This window comes from Kogia breviceps, chromosome 4 (assembly GCF_026419965.1).
Source record: "Kogia breviceps isolate mKogBre1 chromosome 4, mKogBre1 haplotype 1, whole genome shotgun sequence".
Taxonomy (NCBI): domain Eukaryota; kingdom Metazoa; phylum Chordata; class Mammalia; order Artiodactyla; family Physeteridae; genus Kogia; species Kogia breviceps.
This window is the reverse complement of record NC_081313.1, coordinates 52,210,854-52,228,673: the sequence shown is the minus strand read 5'-3', so window position 1 is coordinate 52,228,673 and position 17,820 is coordinate 52,210,854. Positions and strand designations below refer to the sequence as shown.

The window sequence follows — 17,820 nt, the reverse complement described above, 5'->3', positions numbered from 1 at the left end:
TCGTGCCCCGGTCCGGGAGGATCCCACATGCCGCGGGGCAGCTGGGCCCGTGGGCCATGGCCACTGGGCCTGTGCGTCCAGAGCCTGTGCTCCGCGATGGGAGAGGCCACAGCAGTGAGAGGCCCGCGTACCACAAAAAAAAAAAGGTAAAAAGAAAACATTTCTTTTGCCTAAGAACTGGATGCATACTTCTGATGTAAATTTATTTCATTGTCAACTCTGATGCTGAAGCTGGGAAGCACAAATGTTCATAGTTCAGTTAAATGATGCAAACAGAAAGCTTCTGTTTCTCTCAGATACAAAGGAGAAACCTCCATTCATGTCTCTTACAGTAGTACCACATCCTTGATTCTCATACCAGGTCACTTCTTCTTTCCCTTTTTTACTTCCCTCTCCTTGCTGAAGACTTTGGTCACCACCTCCTGTTTTTTGTGTCCTTGTTTTCAGTTTAGGTATCATTTCTGCAGCATACAACATTACTGACTTACGTGATGGGAACTGTACAAGACAGAGGCTGCCATCTTCCTGTTTGAGCTGGACCCGGACTCTGCCCCTGTACTGAAGATCACGATTCCATTCTCTAGAGTACATTTTATTTTTCTCAAGAAATACATTAAGTTCAACTGCTGAGCATATATCTTGAATCTCTGTAGCTGTAGGATTTTCAACAGCCTTACTTATGGGGATTCGCTGCCCCTCTGCTATGGTCTTCTTGTTATTTAAATAAGCAGGATAGATACAAATGAACCTGTCCTGGTCAGCGCCCGGGAAACCTCGCAGCGGCGCAAGCCATCTTCACCCAGCCCCCAGGCCAAACCTGCAGGGAAAAACCCGGCCTGAATTCTCAACCAATCTCTTCTTAACTACTTTTTCTTAAAGCCAAGAGCAGCTTCATTATAACCCACTATGTGGCCAAGCAGCCAATTTATGATTCACTATTTTTTTTTTGAGTTTAAGTGCATTTTATTTTTAGACAACCTACATGACGTGTTTTTTTTTTTTTCCCTCAAAAACAATGTCTCCGCTCCAAAAAAATCAACATCAAAACGAAGAGCTCAAGATGACATCAGTCCCATTTGTCTAAGTCCTGGTGTTGTGTGGATGAAAAGCAGCAGCCAGCCAGTTATGACGAGCAGGTGATAGATCCAAACAGCCAAATTTGTTAACATTTTTCCATTTCTAGACCATACTTAAAGAAAATCATATACGGGGTCACACCATCCTCATGGTAGTCCAGCAGAGCAACCATGTCATCTGGATTCACGTTTTCACCAATAAAGAACTGATAGTTTTTGAAATTAGCAAGGATATGTTTGATTTGTTCTGCAGCCCCTGTCATAAAAGGTTTTACTCTTTCTGGTCTCTGTTTTTCAAGCTTCCCTTTGATTGACTTCATGTAATCTTTGATGTACTTCTTGTAGGCTTCTTTTGTGAAGCTGGTTTCCTGCAAGTGATGGTTCATGACAATATCCACACCAGTGATTACTGTGCTTTCGGTACCTTCGCCCTCGGGGCCTTCCGTGGAGGCATTTCCACCAGTGAGCGAGTCATCAATATTACCCTCTGTCCTACTGACCATCTTCCCCTCCACCTCCAGACAACAGCCCGTCGGCGACCTCCCGGATCTTGTAGATGTCAGAGAACATCTCATCATGGCTGATGAGGTCCCGGTAAATGATCATGATGGCGACTGGAGGGAGACAACGGTGGCACTAGCTAAGGAGCGCGGAGCTCAGAGCGAGCGCGGTGCAGCCGTAGCGGCGCTCATGGGAAGTGGGGAGCGGGCGGAAAAGCTACGATTCACTTTTGACAGTTGGCTGATGTCAGTTTTTTGAAGAATGTTGTAATTTGTATGATACTGAGTCACCATCTGAACAGCACCCACATAATTTATTCGTCATCTACAAATATTTATGGAACTCAAATGCTGAGTGCTTTAATATGTACATAACAAATCTTTTGTTTGCAAAGCTGATTATGCTGCAAGTTAGCATGGGGCTTCTTGTGAAGGTCCATAGCTATTCCTCCTGCAGCTCTCTTCACGGCATTTATCACTTTCTTTTCATACTCTCTCCCTCAGTAAAAACCAAAGTCATCTTTACAATGGCCTAATAGGCCCTACACAAATGTCCCATGTATATCTGGTCTCATGACCTAGTTCTCTCTCTTTCTCTCTGATTCCCTTCATGCGTGGATGAAGTGTAAAATTCCAGTGTAGGGCAACAAACTGTCCTTTCTACTGTGCTGATACCCTACTGCAAAACCAGTATACCGAAGTGGATATAAAAGATTCTTCCATCAAGGAGTTTCCAATAGTTTCAGAAACAAGACTAAATAATACACATGACAATATGTGAATAAATAAGTTGTTACTAAATTTTGTGGTATAAATTTTAAATAATAAATTCTAGGAAAGTTCAGAGTTCAGATAAGGCATGATGAGGACCGTCTCCTTGTGTCCAGTTACCATGATGACAATAACAAACTGAAGGCCTCTAACTCTTTCTCTCTCCCACTACTTTTCTTGAGTACCAGGTGGGCATTTCTAAATGCTCCAAAGTAAGCAAGTGCAAGACAATTTATTATTCCTGATTTCACTTAGTGGCTTCACCACCTATTCTCCAACCCCAGCCAGAACTTGGAAGTCACCCTTAATTTTGCCTTTTAACTGCCTCCTCACCCCAGTCTGCATCTTGTTAACCTGGCCCTTCCTAAGTATATTCGATATATAGATCCCCTTCTCTAAACTTCCATCCAGTACCTTGGCTGGTGCCAATGTCATCTCTGTTTTGGGTTTTACAACAACCATCTAACCATGTCACTAACTCTAAGCTGTTTACCCCAGCTACTGCTACCCCATCTGTTTTATATACAGCAAAGTGATCTTTCTAAAGTTCAAATCAAACGGTTTATTTCACTCACTATTGTTCTCAGAATAAAATCCTTTGCATGGCATCAATGGTCCTGTTTGTTACACATCTTTTCTAGGTGGTATTCTGGATGCTCTCGGGTCTGATGGAAGAGAGTGGGTGCTCTTCATATCACCAAATCTAACAAGGTCCACTAGGGCCAGTATTAATCAAGTGGGTCTGATCCAAGGGAGTGGAGTGGGGTCGTTGGGGGAGAAACTTTGGAAATGTAGTTCTAGGCACAAAGCCAAGACCAGGGTTTAGGCTCTCAAACAGGCTCCACTCCAGCACTGCTGTGTAGTGTTAAAGGGGTCATGGGAGCAGAAATAGAAACTGAACTATGGCCAGACGTATTAGGCATCTATTGCTGTGACTACAAACTTATCAATTTAAAGCACAACACACATATTATCTCACAGTTTCTGTGGGTCGGGAGTCCAGGCACAGCTTGGCTGGGACCTCTGCTCAGGGTCCCACAGGTTGTAGTCAATGCTGCTGGGCTGCATTTCCATCTGGAGTTTGGTGTCCTCTTCCAAGCTCATTAAGGTTGTTAGTAGAATGTAGTTCTTTGCAGTTGTAGAACTAAGGCCATCAGCTCCTAGAGGCTGCCCCTCTCCATAGGCAGTTCACAATACGGCTACTTCTTCAAGGTCAATAGGAGAGCATCTCTCTTGCTTCAAGTCTTTCTTTTAGAGAAGGCCTTGTGTCCGGATGCCTGTCAGTCTGTCTGGCTCCTGACTCTAACATATCTCTTTAATTCTGTAGCTCCTTCATTTTGTTATCCCTTCCTCTCTCATACTAGCTATAAAAATACATTATGAAAAAATATGTTTTCTTTCCTTTCTTGATAACATGCTGAATGGATAACATGTCATCCATTAACTATTACTACTCCTATTTCACAGATTGGGAAATGAGGCACAGAAATGTTAAAGAATTTCCCTAGGGGGCTTCCCTGGTGGCGCAGTGGTTGAGAATCCGCCTGCCGATGCAGGGGACGCGGGTTCGTGCCCTGGTCCGGGAGGATCCCACATGCCGCGAAGCGACTAAGCCCGTGAGCCATGGCCGCTGGGCCTGCGCGTCCCGAGCCTGTGCTCCGCAATGGGAGAGGCCACAACAGTGAGAGGCCCGCATACCGCAAAAAAAAAAAAAAAAAAAAAAAAAAAAAAAAAAAAAAAAAAAAGAATTTCCCTAGGTTCACACAGCCAGGGCTGGCCAAATGGTAGCTCTGGAATTCAAGACAGCTGGGGAAGGGAAATTTGGATAACCTATGTCCTACTCACAGTGACCCTGAAAGAACGCATGGGAAGGAGCGGCCAGAGACAGAAGTTGACTTTCTCTGTAGAGGTGGACATGTGGGTGTCAAGAGAGAGGGTACTGACAGTAATGATGTCAACCTGGGGTTTCCTCTGAAATGTGACTAAATCTCACTGGTGCTTGCCATTCAAACAGTATCTACATGACAGAGACATTGAGATCACATCCAGTGTGAGGCTCTTGTTACATGGAGGATCTATGAATACCACCCTTTGGAATGAAAGAGAGATTATGAAGGACAAAACAGTGCATTTTTAACATGATTTAGACAGGAAAAAAAAGGGCATGTATATCATACTTGTGGAGTGCATTATTAGAAGGCATAGTGTAAGCAGCTTTTGGCAGGAAAGAGCTCTTTGTAGGAAAGAGCTCCCTGCAGGAGGCACTCTTTTGTCTTGTCACTAACCTTAAACCTGGCACCCCCATGCTCTACTCATCTCCAGCCCTAGCACACCTTTCAAATCTTCTGATCACACAATACCTTGCCCAATCTGTTGGTTCTTTCCATAGATCAAAGAAGTAGAAAAGAAGAATAAGTAACTAACAGATGACCAGATCGCTTCCCTAGATTTCCCTTCAGTAATCTCATGAGCAAACTGTGTGAACAAGGTAGCATCTAAAGAAAAATCACAAGAGGTCAACAAGGCTGCCCACAAGCCTGCACACAGTGGGAGATGACGACGACTCTGCCCCCTTATCCCAATAATTAACTGAGATTACTTCTCTTTTTCCTTTTAAAAATTTTCATGGCCGAGCAGAATTGATTTCTGGGGGACACCAAGTCCATCATCTCCCCAGATTGCTGGCATTCTGATTAAAAGCAACTTTCCTTTCTACTAACATTTTTCTCTCTCTCATGTATTGATTTTCTAGCACCGAGGTGCTGGACCTGGTTTGGTAGCAATAGCAACTCCATTAGCTTGCAGAATAAGGATTCAGAAAGACCTCAGTAGGTACAAATGATAAACCTCAGCTCACAAAGAGAAATTTAATAGTAATAAGCATAGGGTTCTGCCTTTGGACTTGACCTCTTTCTTTTAAACTGTGGAAAAATTAAATTAAATCACATAACCATTTTTTTTTTTTACATATTTATTGGAGTATAACTGTTTTACAATGGTGTGTTAGTTTCTGCTTTACAACAAAGTGAATCAGTTATACATATACATATGTTCCCATGTCTCTTCCCTCTTGCATCTCCCTCCCTCCCACCCTCCCTATCCCACGCCTCTAGGTGGTCACAAAGCACCGAGTTGATCTTCCTGTGCTATGCAGCTGCTTCCCACTAGCTATCTATTTGACATTTGGTAGTGTACATATGTCCATGCCACTCTCTCACTTCATTACAGCTTACCCTTCCCCCTCCCCATATCCTCAAGTCCATGCTCTAGTAGGTCTGTGTTTTATTCCTGTCCTACCCCTAGTCTCATGATACATATATATTTTTTTTCTTAGATTCCATATATATGTGTTAGCATATGGTATTTTTCTCCTTCTGACTTACTTCACTCTGTATGACAGACTCCAGGTCCATCCACCTCACAACAAATAACTCAATTTCATTTCTTTTAATGGCTGAGTAATATTCCATTGTATATATGTGCCACATCTTCTTTATCCATTCATCTGTTGATGGACACTTAGGTTGCTTCCATGTCCTGGCTATTGTAAATAGAGCTGCAATGAACATTTTGGTACATGAGTCTTTTTGAATTATGGTTTTCTCAGGGTATATGCCCAGTAGTGGGATTGCTGGGTCGTATGGTAGTTTTATTTGTAGTTTTTAAAGGAAACTTCATACTGTTCTCCATAGTGGCTGTATCAGTTTACATTCCCACCAGCAGTGCAAGAGTGTTCCCTTTTCTCCACACCCTCTCCAGCATTTATTGTTTCTAGAGTTTTTGATGATGGCCATTCTGACCGGTGTGAGATGATATCTCATTGTAGTTTTTTTTTTTTTTTTTTTTTTTTTTTTTTTGCGGTATGTGGGCCTCTCACTGTTGTGGCCTCTCCCGTTGCGGAGCACAGGCTCCGGACGCGCAGGCTCAGCGGCCATGGCTCACTGGCTTAGTTGCTCCGCGGCATGTGGGATCTTCCTGGACCGGGGCACGAACCCGTGTCTCCTGCATCGGCAGGCGGATTCTCAACCACTGCGCCACCAGGGAAGCCCTCATTGTAGTTTTGATTTGCATTTCTCTAATGATTAATGATGTTGAGTATTCTTTCATGTGTTTGTTGGCAATCTGTGTATCTTCTTTGGAGAAATGTCTATTTAGTTCTTCTGCCCATTTTTGGATTGGGTTGTTTGTTTTTTTGTTATTGAGCTGCATGACTTGCTTATAAATTTTGGAGATTAATCCTTTGTCAGCTGCTTCATTTGAAAGTATTTTCTCCCAATCTGAGGGTTGTCTTTTCATCTTGTTTATGGTTTCCTTTGCTGTGCAAAAGCTTTTAAGTTTCATTAGGTCCCATTTGTTTATTTTTGTTTTTATTTCCATTTCTCTAGGAGGTGGGTCAAAAAGGATCTTTCTGTGATTTCATATAACCATTTTTAAGTGTACATTTTGGTAGTGTTTATTTATGTTGTTGTACAACAGATTTCTAGAACTTTTTGACTTGCAACACTGAGACGTTATACTCAGTCAACACTAAATTACCCCTCCTCCCTTCCTTTAGCCCTTGGTAACTATATTTTCTGTTTCTATGATTTGACTACTTTAGATACTTCATATGAGTGGAATCATACCGTATTTGTCCTTTTTGACTGGCTTATTTCTTTCAGCATTATGTCCTCAAGGTTCGTCCATGGTATTGAATATAACAGGATTTCCTTCCTTTTAAAGGCAGCCATAGTATTCCATTGTTTGTATATACCACATTTCTTTATCCATTCATCTGTCTATAAACATCTGGTTGCTTCCACATTTTGGCTACTGTGAATAATGATGTGATGAACATGGGTGTGCAAATATCTCTGTGAAATCTTGTTTTGAATTACTTTGAATATATACCCAGAAAGGGATAGACAGATATATATACATATCCCCAGATTGCAGGATCATATGATAATTCTATTTTTAATTTTTTAGAAACTTCCATACTGTTTTCCATAATAGCCGCACGATTTTACATTACCACTAACAGAACAACAGAGTTCCAACTTCTCCACATCCTCTTCAACACCTGTTATTTTCTGTTCTTTTGATAGCAGCCACTCGGTGGACATGAGGTGGCATTTCATTGTGGTTTTGATTTGCATTTCCCTAACGATTAGTAATGTTGAGCATTTTTTCATGTTCTCATTTGCCATTGTTATGACTTTGTTTAATTAACATTTTAAAAGTGGATCACAGAATGGTGAGCCAAGGTTCAACAAGGATCACAAGAGAAATTGAAATAGAAAAGTTTATTACAGGTTTTGGAGGAAGTACACTGCATGCCTCCAGGGGTCACAGAGGGAGGTCAAGGCAGAGTGCAAACAGAGAGGCAGAACTTGGGGCACATGCCTTTATTAAGGTCTGTGGGTGGAGTGCTTTGGGTTTCCTGGGCTAGGCCTGGATCAGTCAATTCAGAGCAAAGGAGTGGGGTTTCTACAAGCCCCACAGGGGTCGTATCTAAAGGGCACATAAGGCATACAGGCATTGGGAGGCAGGGAAGAATTGATCATAGGTTGTTGGGGAAATCATATCAGGACTTGAATTTGCTTGTGACTTTGTGGCTGCAATCTAGGACATGGGCTTGCATGGGGAAGCAGGCAGAGTTTATGATCCCTGCAGGTCACTTGACCAAACAAAATGGATGCTGAAGCAGCAATACCATGGAGTAGCTTAGCTAAACATTCAGTAGCCATTCTTGGGATAAATGTCTATTAAAGTCCTTTGCCCAATTTTTTTTTTTTTTTTTTGCTAGGCGGGCCTCTCACTGTTGTGGCCTCTCCTGTTGTGGAGCACAGGCTCCGGACGCACAGGCTCAGCGGCCATGGCTCACGGGCCCAGCCGCTCCACCGCACATGGGATCTTCCTGGACCAGGGCACGAACCCGTGTCCCCTGCATCGGCAGGTGGATTCTCAACCATTGCACCACCAGGGAAGCCCCTTTGCCCATTTTTTAATTGGGTTATTTGTTTTTGTTGTTGTTGAGTTGTAGAAGTTCCTTACATGTGCTGGGTATTAACCTCTTGTCAGATACATGATTTCCAATTATTTTCTCCCCTTCTATATGATGCCTTTTCATTCTGTTGATTGTTTTCTCTAATGTGGAGAAGTTTTAAAGTTTGATGCAGTCCTGTTTGTCTATTTTTTATTTTGTTGCGTGTACTTTTGCTGTCATATCCAAGAAATCATTGCCAAATCGAATGCTATGAAGCTTTCCCGTTTGCTTCTAGGAGTTTTATAGTTTTAAGGCCTTACATTTAGGTCTTTACTTCTTTTTAAGTTAATTTTTATATGGTATAAGGTAAACGGCCTAACTTTATTTCTTTTGCATGTAGTAGATATCCAGTTTTTTCTTAACTGTTTGTCCTTTCCCCATGGGTAGTCTTGGCATCCTTGTAAAAAATTATTTAGCCGTATATGCAAGAATTTATTTCTGAGCTCTCTATTCTGCTCCGTTGGTTTTTACATCTATCTTTATGCCAGCCCACAGTTTTGGTTTTTTTTAAAGTAATTAATTAATTTATTTTTGGCTGCATTGGGTCTTTGTTGCTGCACGTGAGCTTTCTCTAGTTGCAGTGAGTGGGGGCTACACTTCGTTGTGGTGCGTGGCCTTCTCATTGTGGTGTCTTCTCTTGTTGTGGAGCACAGGCTCTAGGTGTACGGGCTTCAGTAGTTGTGGCTCGTGGGCTCTAGAGTGCAGGCTCAGTAGTTGTGGTGCACTGGCTTAGTTGCTCCGCGGCATGTGGGATCTTCCCAGATCAGGGATCGAACTCATGTCCCCTGCATTGGCAGGTGGATTCCCAACCACTGTGCCACCAGGAAAGTCCCATAGTCTTTTAATTACTGATGCTTTGTAATATGTTTTGAAATCAGAACATCTTAGGCCTCCAACTTTGGTTCTCCTTTTTCAAGATAGTTTTGACTATTCAGGTCCCTTGAGATTGCATATGAATTTTAGAATGGTTTGTCCTATTCCTGTGAAAAATGCCATTGGGATTTTGATAGGGACTGCACTGAATCTGTAGATTGTCTTGGGTAGTATGAACATTTTAACAATATTATATTTTCCAAGCCACAAGTACAAGGTGTCTTTCCATTAATTTGTATCTTCTTTGATTACTTTCAGCAATATTTTATACTTTTCAGTGTACAAGTCTTTCACTTCCTTAGTTAAGTTTATTCCTAAGTATTTTATCCTTCTTGATGCTTTAGTAAATGTGATTGATTTTTGGATCCTGCAACTTTACTGAAGTTGTTAGTTGTAATAGTTTGTGTGTGTATAATCTTTAGAGATTTGGATATGTAAGATTATGTCATCTGCAAACAGAGGTAATTCTCTTTTCTAATTTGGATGACTTTTATATCTTTTTCTTGTCTAACTGCTCTGGCTAGAACTTCTAGTACTATGCCGATTACTAGTAGTGAGAATGGGCATCCTTGTCTTATTCCTGATCTTAGATGAAAAGCTTTGAGAGTTTCACCATTGAGTATGATGTTAGCTGTGGGCTCTTCATAGATGGCTTTTATTATATTGAGGTAGTTTCCTTTATTCTTAGTTTGTTGAATATTTTTATCATGAAAGTGTGTTGAATTTTTGTCAAATGCCTTTTCTGCTTTTATTGTGATGATCATGTGGTTTTGGTCCATTTTATTAAATGTGGTGTATTGCAGTGATTATTTTCATATGTTCTACTATCTTTCATTCTAGGTATAATTCCCACTTGGTCATGGTATATAAACCTTATATCTGTTGTTGAATTTTGTCTGCTAGTATTTTGTTTAGGATTTTTGTGTAAATATTCACCAGGGAGATTGGTCTATACTTTTCTTATCTTTGGTTTTTATATAAAGATAATGCTGGCCTCATAGAATGAGTTTGAGTGTGTGCTCTCCTCTTCAATTCTTTGGAAGCATTTGAGAAGAATTGGTATTAATTCTTCTTTAAATGTTTGGTAGAATTCTCCAGTGAAACCATCTGGTCCTGGGCTTTACTTTACTGGGAGGTTTTTGATGACTAATTCAATCTCAATCTCTTTACTAGTTATAGTTCTGTTCAGATTTTCTTTCTTCATGATTCAGTCTTGGTAAATTGTATGTTTCTAGGAATTTATCTATTTCTTCTAGGTTATTGAATTTGTTGGTATGTATTTGTTCATAGTTATCTTATGATCCTTTTTATTTCTGTGGCACTAGTTGTAATGTCTCCTCTTACATTTCTAATTTTAGCCACTTGGATCTTTTTTTTTCCTTAATGTAGTTAAGGTTTGTCAATTTCATTGATCTTTAAAAAAAACAACTCATGGTTTCATTAACTTTTTTCCTACTGTGTTCCTTTTTTTAATATATAAATTTATTTACTTATTTTGGCTGCATTGGGTCTTTGTTGTGGCATGCAGGCTCTTCATTGTGGCATGTGGGCTTCTCTAGTTGCAGTGCACGGGCTTCTTTAGTTGAGATGTGCAGGCTCTAGAGTGCGCAGGCGCAGTAGTTGCGGTGCATGGGCGTAGTTGTGGTATGTGGGATCTCAGTTCCCTGACCAGAGATCGAACCTGGGCCCCCTGCATTGGGAGCACAGAGTCTTAACCACTGGACCACCAGGGAAGTCCCCTTTCCTATTGTGTTCCTATTCTCTATTTCATTTATCTCTGCTCTAATCTTTACTATTTGCTTCCTTCTGCTAACTTTGAGTTTAGTTTGTTCTTTTTCTAGTCCCTTGAGGTGTAAGATTAGGTTGATTTGAGAGCTTTAATCTTTTTTAATGTAAGCATTTACTATTATAAACTTCCCTTTTAGTACTGATTTTGCTGCATCCATGTTTTCATACCCCATTGGTTGTTTAAGGATGTATTGTTTAACATCCACATTTTTGTGGATTTTCCTGTTTTTCTTCTGCTATTGATTTCTAGCTTGATTCCACTGTGATCAGAGAAGGTACTTATATTTTTTCTTAAAATTTTTTCTCAAATTTAAGATTTATTTTGTTGCTTAACATGTCGGTTTCTTTTGAAGAATGTTCCAAGTGCACTTGAGAAGAATGTGTATTTTGCTGTTGTTAGGTGGAGTGTTCTGTGTTTATTAGGTCTAATTGTTTCATAGTGTTTTTCAAGTCCTCTGTTTCCTTACTGATCTTCTGTCTGGTTGTTCTATCTATAACTGAAAGTAGGGTATTGAAGTCTATTCCTATTGTTGTTTTGCTGTTTCTCCCTTCAGTTCTTGCAATGTTTGCATCATATATTTGGGAGCTCGAATGATAAGGACATATCTATTTATGATTGATATATCTTCCTAGTGAATTGACCCTTTTATCTTTATATAAAGCCCTTCGTTGTCTCTCATGACTTTTTGTCTTAAAGACTAATTTGTCTGATAGAGGTATAGCCACTCCTGTTCCTTAGGTTCCTGTTTGCATGGAATATATTTTTGTACCTTTTCACTTCCAGCCTATGTGTGCTCTTAGATATAAAGTGTAAACAGCATATAGTTGGATCCTTTTTATCCATTCAGCCAGTCTATATCTTCTAATTGGTGCATTTAATCCACTTACATTTAAAGTAACTACTAGTAGAGGACTTACTATTGCCATTTTGTTAATGGTTTCCCATATATCCTATGGCTTTTTTATCCCTCCTTTCTTCCCTTGCTACCTACTTTTTTGTTTCATTGATTTTAACTTTTTATAGTGACATGTTTTGCTTTCCTTCTCATTTCTCTTTATGTGTATTATTTAGATATTTTCTTTGTGGTCATCATTGTAATTAAATAAACTATAAAAATTTTAACAATCTATTTTATACTGATAACACTTTTAATCGTATATAAAAACTACTACTGTATAGCTCTGCCACCCCTTCTTAATGTTATTTGACAAAAATTAGCTCTTTTTATACTGTGTATCCATTAGTATTTATAATTGCTTTTGTTTTAAAAATTATTTACCAGATATTAAATGACTTACACACCTACACTAAATAATACAAGATTCTACATTTGTCTATATATTTTCCTTTACCAGGAGCTTTATATTTTCACATGGTTTTGTGTTGCTGTTTATCATCCTTTCACTTCAAGGACTCCCTTAAGCATTTTCTGTATGGCAGGTCTAGTAGTCATGAACTCCCTCATCTTTAGTTTATCTGGGAAAGTCTTAATTTCTCCTTTGGTTTTGAAGGACAGTACTTGGCTGGCAGGTTTTTTATTTTGGTACTTTTGAATATATTATCCCACTCCCTTCTAGCCTGCAAGATTTCTACTGGGAAATCTGCTTATAATGTAAAGGAAGCTCCCTTGTATATGATGAATCATTATTCTTGGGCTGCTTTCAAGATTCTTTGTCTGTGTCTTATGACAGTTTGATGTGTCTTGGTAAGTCTTTAGATTTATCCTAGTTGGAGTCCTTTGAGCTTCTTGAATTTGTGTGTCCATTCCTGTGTCAGATTTGGGAATTTGGGGGCCATTATTTCTTAAAATAGATTCTCTGCTGCTTCCCCTTTCTTCTCCTTCTGGCATTCCAATAATGCATATGTTTTTCTGCTTGATGGTGTCCCATAAGTCCCTCAGGCTCTCTTCATTTTTCTTCATTGTTGTTTCTTTTTTTCTGTTCTGCCTCAGTAATTTCAAAATCCTGTCTATGAATTTGCTGATTCTTTCTTTTGCCTGGTCAAGGCTGCTGTTGAGTCCCTCTAGTAAATTTTCTTTCAGTTATTTATGCTATGTTTCAGAATTTTCGTTTGATTCTTCTTCATTGTTTCTCTGTTGATATTCTCATTTTATTCATGCATCATTTTTCTGATTTTATTTAGTTGCCTACCTGTGCTCTCTTAATTCATTGAGCACCCCATAATGACAGTTTTGAATTATTTGTCTCGTAATTCATATATCTCCATTTCTTTAGGGTCACTTTGTGAAGATTTCATTTGTTCCATTAAATGTGCCATGTTTCCTTGTTTCTCTGCATGTTTCTTGTTGGGATTTTGGTATTTGACAAATCTGTCACCTCTTTCAGACTTGCAGTTTGGTTCTGTATAGGAAGGACTTTCTCCATTCAAACTGGTTAGAGATTCTGGAGACCTCTCAAGCATTCTCTGTGGATGCATTCTCTCTGGGCTTGTGTGTGTAATCTCCTAAATGAAGAGTTTAGCTGGTTTCTACTCAGGAGTTCTTCCTCTTGTCTGTCTGCGTTACAGGGACTCTCGGGTGCTACAGTAAGCAGTGATACCACTGTTTACTGGAGCTCCAAATGTCTGTCTGTGGTACTGCACTCTGGTGTATGATAATTGTCTTTGTTCTTAGAGACCTGCAAGTTTGCACCTTGTTCCTGCCTGTGCTTGGATTCAAGCAATACAGAAACCAGTCTTTCATACAGCACCCACTAAAAGACAGAATGTTAGATGTGTGGGCTTCCCTGGTGGCACAGTGGTTGAGAATCCACCTGCCAATGCAGGGTTCGAGCCCTAGTCTGGGAAGATTCCACATGCCATGAAGCAACTAAGCCCATGTGCCACAATTACTGAGCCTGTGCTCTAGAGCCCGCGAGCCACAACTACTGAAGCCCATGCACCTACAGCCTGTGCTCTGCAAGAAGAGAAGCCACGGCAATGAAAAGCCCTCACACTGCAATGAAGAGTAGCTCCCGCTTGCCACAACTAGAGAAAAGCCTGCGCGCAGCAACAAAGACCCAACACAGCCAAAGATAAATAAATAAATTTATTTAAAAAAATAATGTTAGATGTATGTCCTACCTCTTTCTCTCCCTAGGGAGTAGATGGGAGTTGGGGGTTTCCTCCCAATCACACTGCACAGCATGAAGGGCTCTGGCAAAATAAAGTGTCCCAAATTTTCCTACCAGGATTTGATATAGTTGTTTTTGCAATTGCCTGGTGTGCAGGAATCTTTTAACTGGTTTCTTTCTCTCTCACATAAGTATTTGACCCAAGAACTGTTGTTAAATCTGTGTCTCCACAGAGGCATAAGGGTCTAGGGCTTCCTGTTCCACCAATTTGCTGATATCATTCTGTGCTTGACCCTCTTTTAAAGGTCTTATCTGATTAGATTGGGTACATACAGGATAATCCCCCTTTAAATTCATTCAAAGTCACCTGATTAGGTATCTTAACTTCATCCACAAAATCCTTACAATTTTGCCATATTCTATTGGTTAGAAGCAAGTCACAGGTTCTACCCATATTCAAGGGGAAGGGATTATACAAAGATGTGGACATCAGGGGTCAGGAATCATGGAGACTATGTGAGAATTCTGCTTACCACACTAGTCCTATCTTAGTTGGTGGTATGGGTACTTACAGAGAGGCTAGAGCCTAACCTCAAGTGCTTCCAGGACCTATATTAAATCTTGGCATAGAAGTGTTTTGACTCCACTTACTGGTAAAAATGGGACTCTTGTTCTGATGCTAGCCTCTTCTCTCATTAGCTAAGGACCTGACAAAGGCTAAAGGTAAGCTCTTATCAAGATTTTATTTTCCAGTAGATGACTACATTTAAATTTCCTGGTGCTTCACAACCCAAGAGCTTCACTCCATCGTTCCCTGAATGTTCCACATCTTCTGAGCCTTTGTTTGGGAAGTCTTAGGTATCGCTGAGTTGTGCAAAACAGAAACCCACTCAACTGAGCTTCAGAAAAAAATGAGAGGATTTTTAGTGTGGATCTAGAGGAATCGCCCAGAATCCAAGAATATTAATTGGGTTTTATCAGGAACTGAAACCAATAACTGGAAATCTCTCAATCTCTGTGTAATGTTACCTTCTGGACCTACTTCATTCTTTCTACTTTTTCAGCTTCTCAAAGCATACAATAGAAAATGGCTTTGTTACAATAGAAATTTTAGCACCTACTTACCATGTTTATACAAGTCTAGTACCTGCTCTGTCTAGAATCACTACCCCAATTCCAAATTCTTGAGAAAGAATCTAATTAGTCAAATTTGAGAAAGAGGTACAATCAATTACAACCAGGGAGATAATGGTCCACGAGGTTGATCTCAGCTAAAGCCTCTTATTAGTTCTGCAAAAGTTTTGTTAAATAAATAATTTTCTACATTATGATGTGTGGAAAAATAAATTTGTTCTCTATTTTTCAAATATCTATTTTACATTTATTTACTTATTTATCTAATACTTTATATCATGTTAGATTAGCTAGAATCCCACTACACTACTGAGTAGTGGTGGTAATGATGAGTATCTTCCTTTTCCCTGTGTTTAGTGGGAATGCTTCTACAATTTCACCAGGATGTTTTTTTGATTTACCTCCTGACCCATTAGTTGTTCAAGACTATGTTGTTTAATGTCCACACATTTGTGAATTTTCCAGTAAAGGTGTTATCAGCTTAAAATAGACTTTATATCTATAAGATGTTTTATGGGAGCTTCATGGTAAGCACAAAACAAAGATATACAGTAGATTCATAAAAGATAAAGGAAATCAAAGCATACCACTATGAAAAATAATGAATTCCAGTGGTACTGGAGCAGTCTTTAATCTAGGGCTAATTGTTCCCCATTACTGAGGCAAGACTATTCTGTGTACTCTACCTGATGCCTGTGAATCATGAGGTTTTCCACACTTGCGGATGGAAATGGGCATTTTTATTCACTTTTTGTGAGCACAGGGCACTGTTACCTCAAATCCCTTCAGGCAATTTTTTATCCTGCCCTGAGGACTTTCCTCACACATGTGCTGATCAGTACTCAGCTGAATTGAAAATAGGGACCCTACACAGATCTCTGGAGTTCTTTTTATGTGCAGCTCTCTCCACTTCATTATTCTGCCCTGCGAACTACACCTCCCTTGGTGTCCTGGACTCTGAGCTCCACCTCCTCAATTTAGGGAGTCTGGCAGGCTTGCCTGGGCTCCCCTTCCATGATCTATGGCCTGGAAATATTCTCAAGGTAGTAGTAAGCTGGAGACAATCGTAGACTTCACCTCTTTTTTCCCCCTTGTCCCTCAGGGATCACTGTTCCTCACTGCCTGATGTCCAGTATTTGAAGATCATGATTTCTTATATTTTATCTGTTTTGGGTTATTTTAGGAGGGAGGATAAATTCATCATGGCCAGAACAATCAGTACCAACTAACTTACTCTGAAACATACATGGAAAAATAAAAATGTACATATACCTGAGCCAATTTTGAAAAATAGGAGCAAAAAGGGAAGATGATTCTCTGAGTGTTATCCCCATACCATAAGCGTCAGCATCACCTAGGAACTTGCAGAAATGAAAATGTGTGGGCATCAACCCAGACCTACTTAATCAAAAGCCCTTTTAGGTGAGGCCCAACAAGCCCTCCAGGTGACTGATGTGGCAAAGCTTGACAATCACTGATATATACATATATATATATATATGAAGTTTTAGTTAAAAAAGAAACATAGTACATAAAAGCAAATATAGAAAAATATTAATGGAAGACTCTAGATGATAGATGTTCCTTATAAAGCTTTCAAATTTGCTGGAAAAAAAAAAGTATAGGTATAAGAACAGAAAAACAGACCAAAAGAACACTACAGAGAACTCAGAAAGTCTGCATATACAGAGGTATTTGCTATACAATAAAGATTGCATCACAGATCAATAGAAAGAAGTAAGCCTGTTTAGTAAATGATGTAAAGAAAACAAGGAATTGATCCCAACATTAGGCCATAAACCATGGTGGACCCTAAATGGATTAAAATCTAAATAATAAATATATATATCTAGTAGAAATAAATGTGAGAAAATAGCTTTTTGACTCAGCAATGGGGAAGACTTAAGAACAATAAAGCATAATGATATACTTTATTGTTGACAAATTGATAGACTCATCTTCATCTATGTTAAACTTTTTTTGTAAACAAAATACACCACAAACAAAGTTAAACAGACTGGACTGGGAACACATATTTGCAAATGTCCAAAAGGAAAGGAGAGTGATATAAGGAATGGACAAAGAAATACTACAAATCAGCCTTGAAAACATGAGAAAAATGGGCAAAGGGAATAGGACAATTACAGAATGGTAAACCTTAATGGCTACCAAGTATATGTACTTGTCAAACCACGGGTAATTAAAGGAATGAAATTTAAACCAACGTCAAAATACAATGTTATATTCATCAAACATGCAAAAGTTAGAAAGTCACATAGTACTATTTGCAAATGTGGAGAAATGAGATCCATGTTTAGCTAGTGAGAGCATAAACTGGTGCAGACTTGTGGAAAGTACTTTTAGTGGTATTTTGTGAAATTAATAGTATCTATGACCTAGCAATTTTACTCCTAGGTACATATTCTAGACAAATTTTCACACAGGTTCAAAAAAATGAAATAAGGATACTCACCACTGTGGTGTTTATGGCAACACGGGGTGAAGTGGAGGCATCAAAAGTGTTCATCACTATAAAAATGGATAAGTCAAATGCAGTGGAGTCAAACTATATGTATAC

The 17,820-nt window shown here is 39.5% G+C and overlaps 2 pseudogenes; both read right to left on the bottom strand.

The window, feature by feature from the left end:
- Window positions 1–255: 255 nt before the first annotated feature.
- Window positions 256–826, bottom strand: LOC131755616 (signal recognition particle 19 kDa protein pseudogene; annotated as a pseudogene).
- Window positions 827–999: 173 nt separating this feature from the next.
- Window positions 1,000–1,761, bottom strand: LOC131755617 (translationally-controlled tumor protein pseudogene; annotated as a pseudogene).
- Between the last annotated feature and the right edge of the window lie 16,059 nt (window positions 1,762–17,820).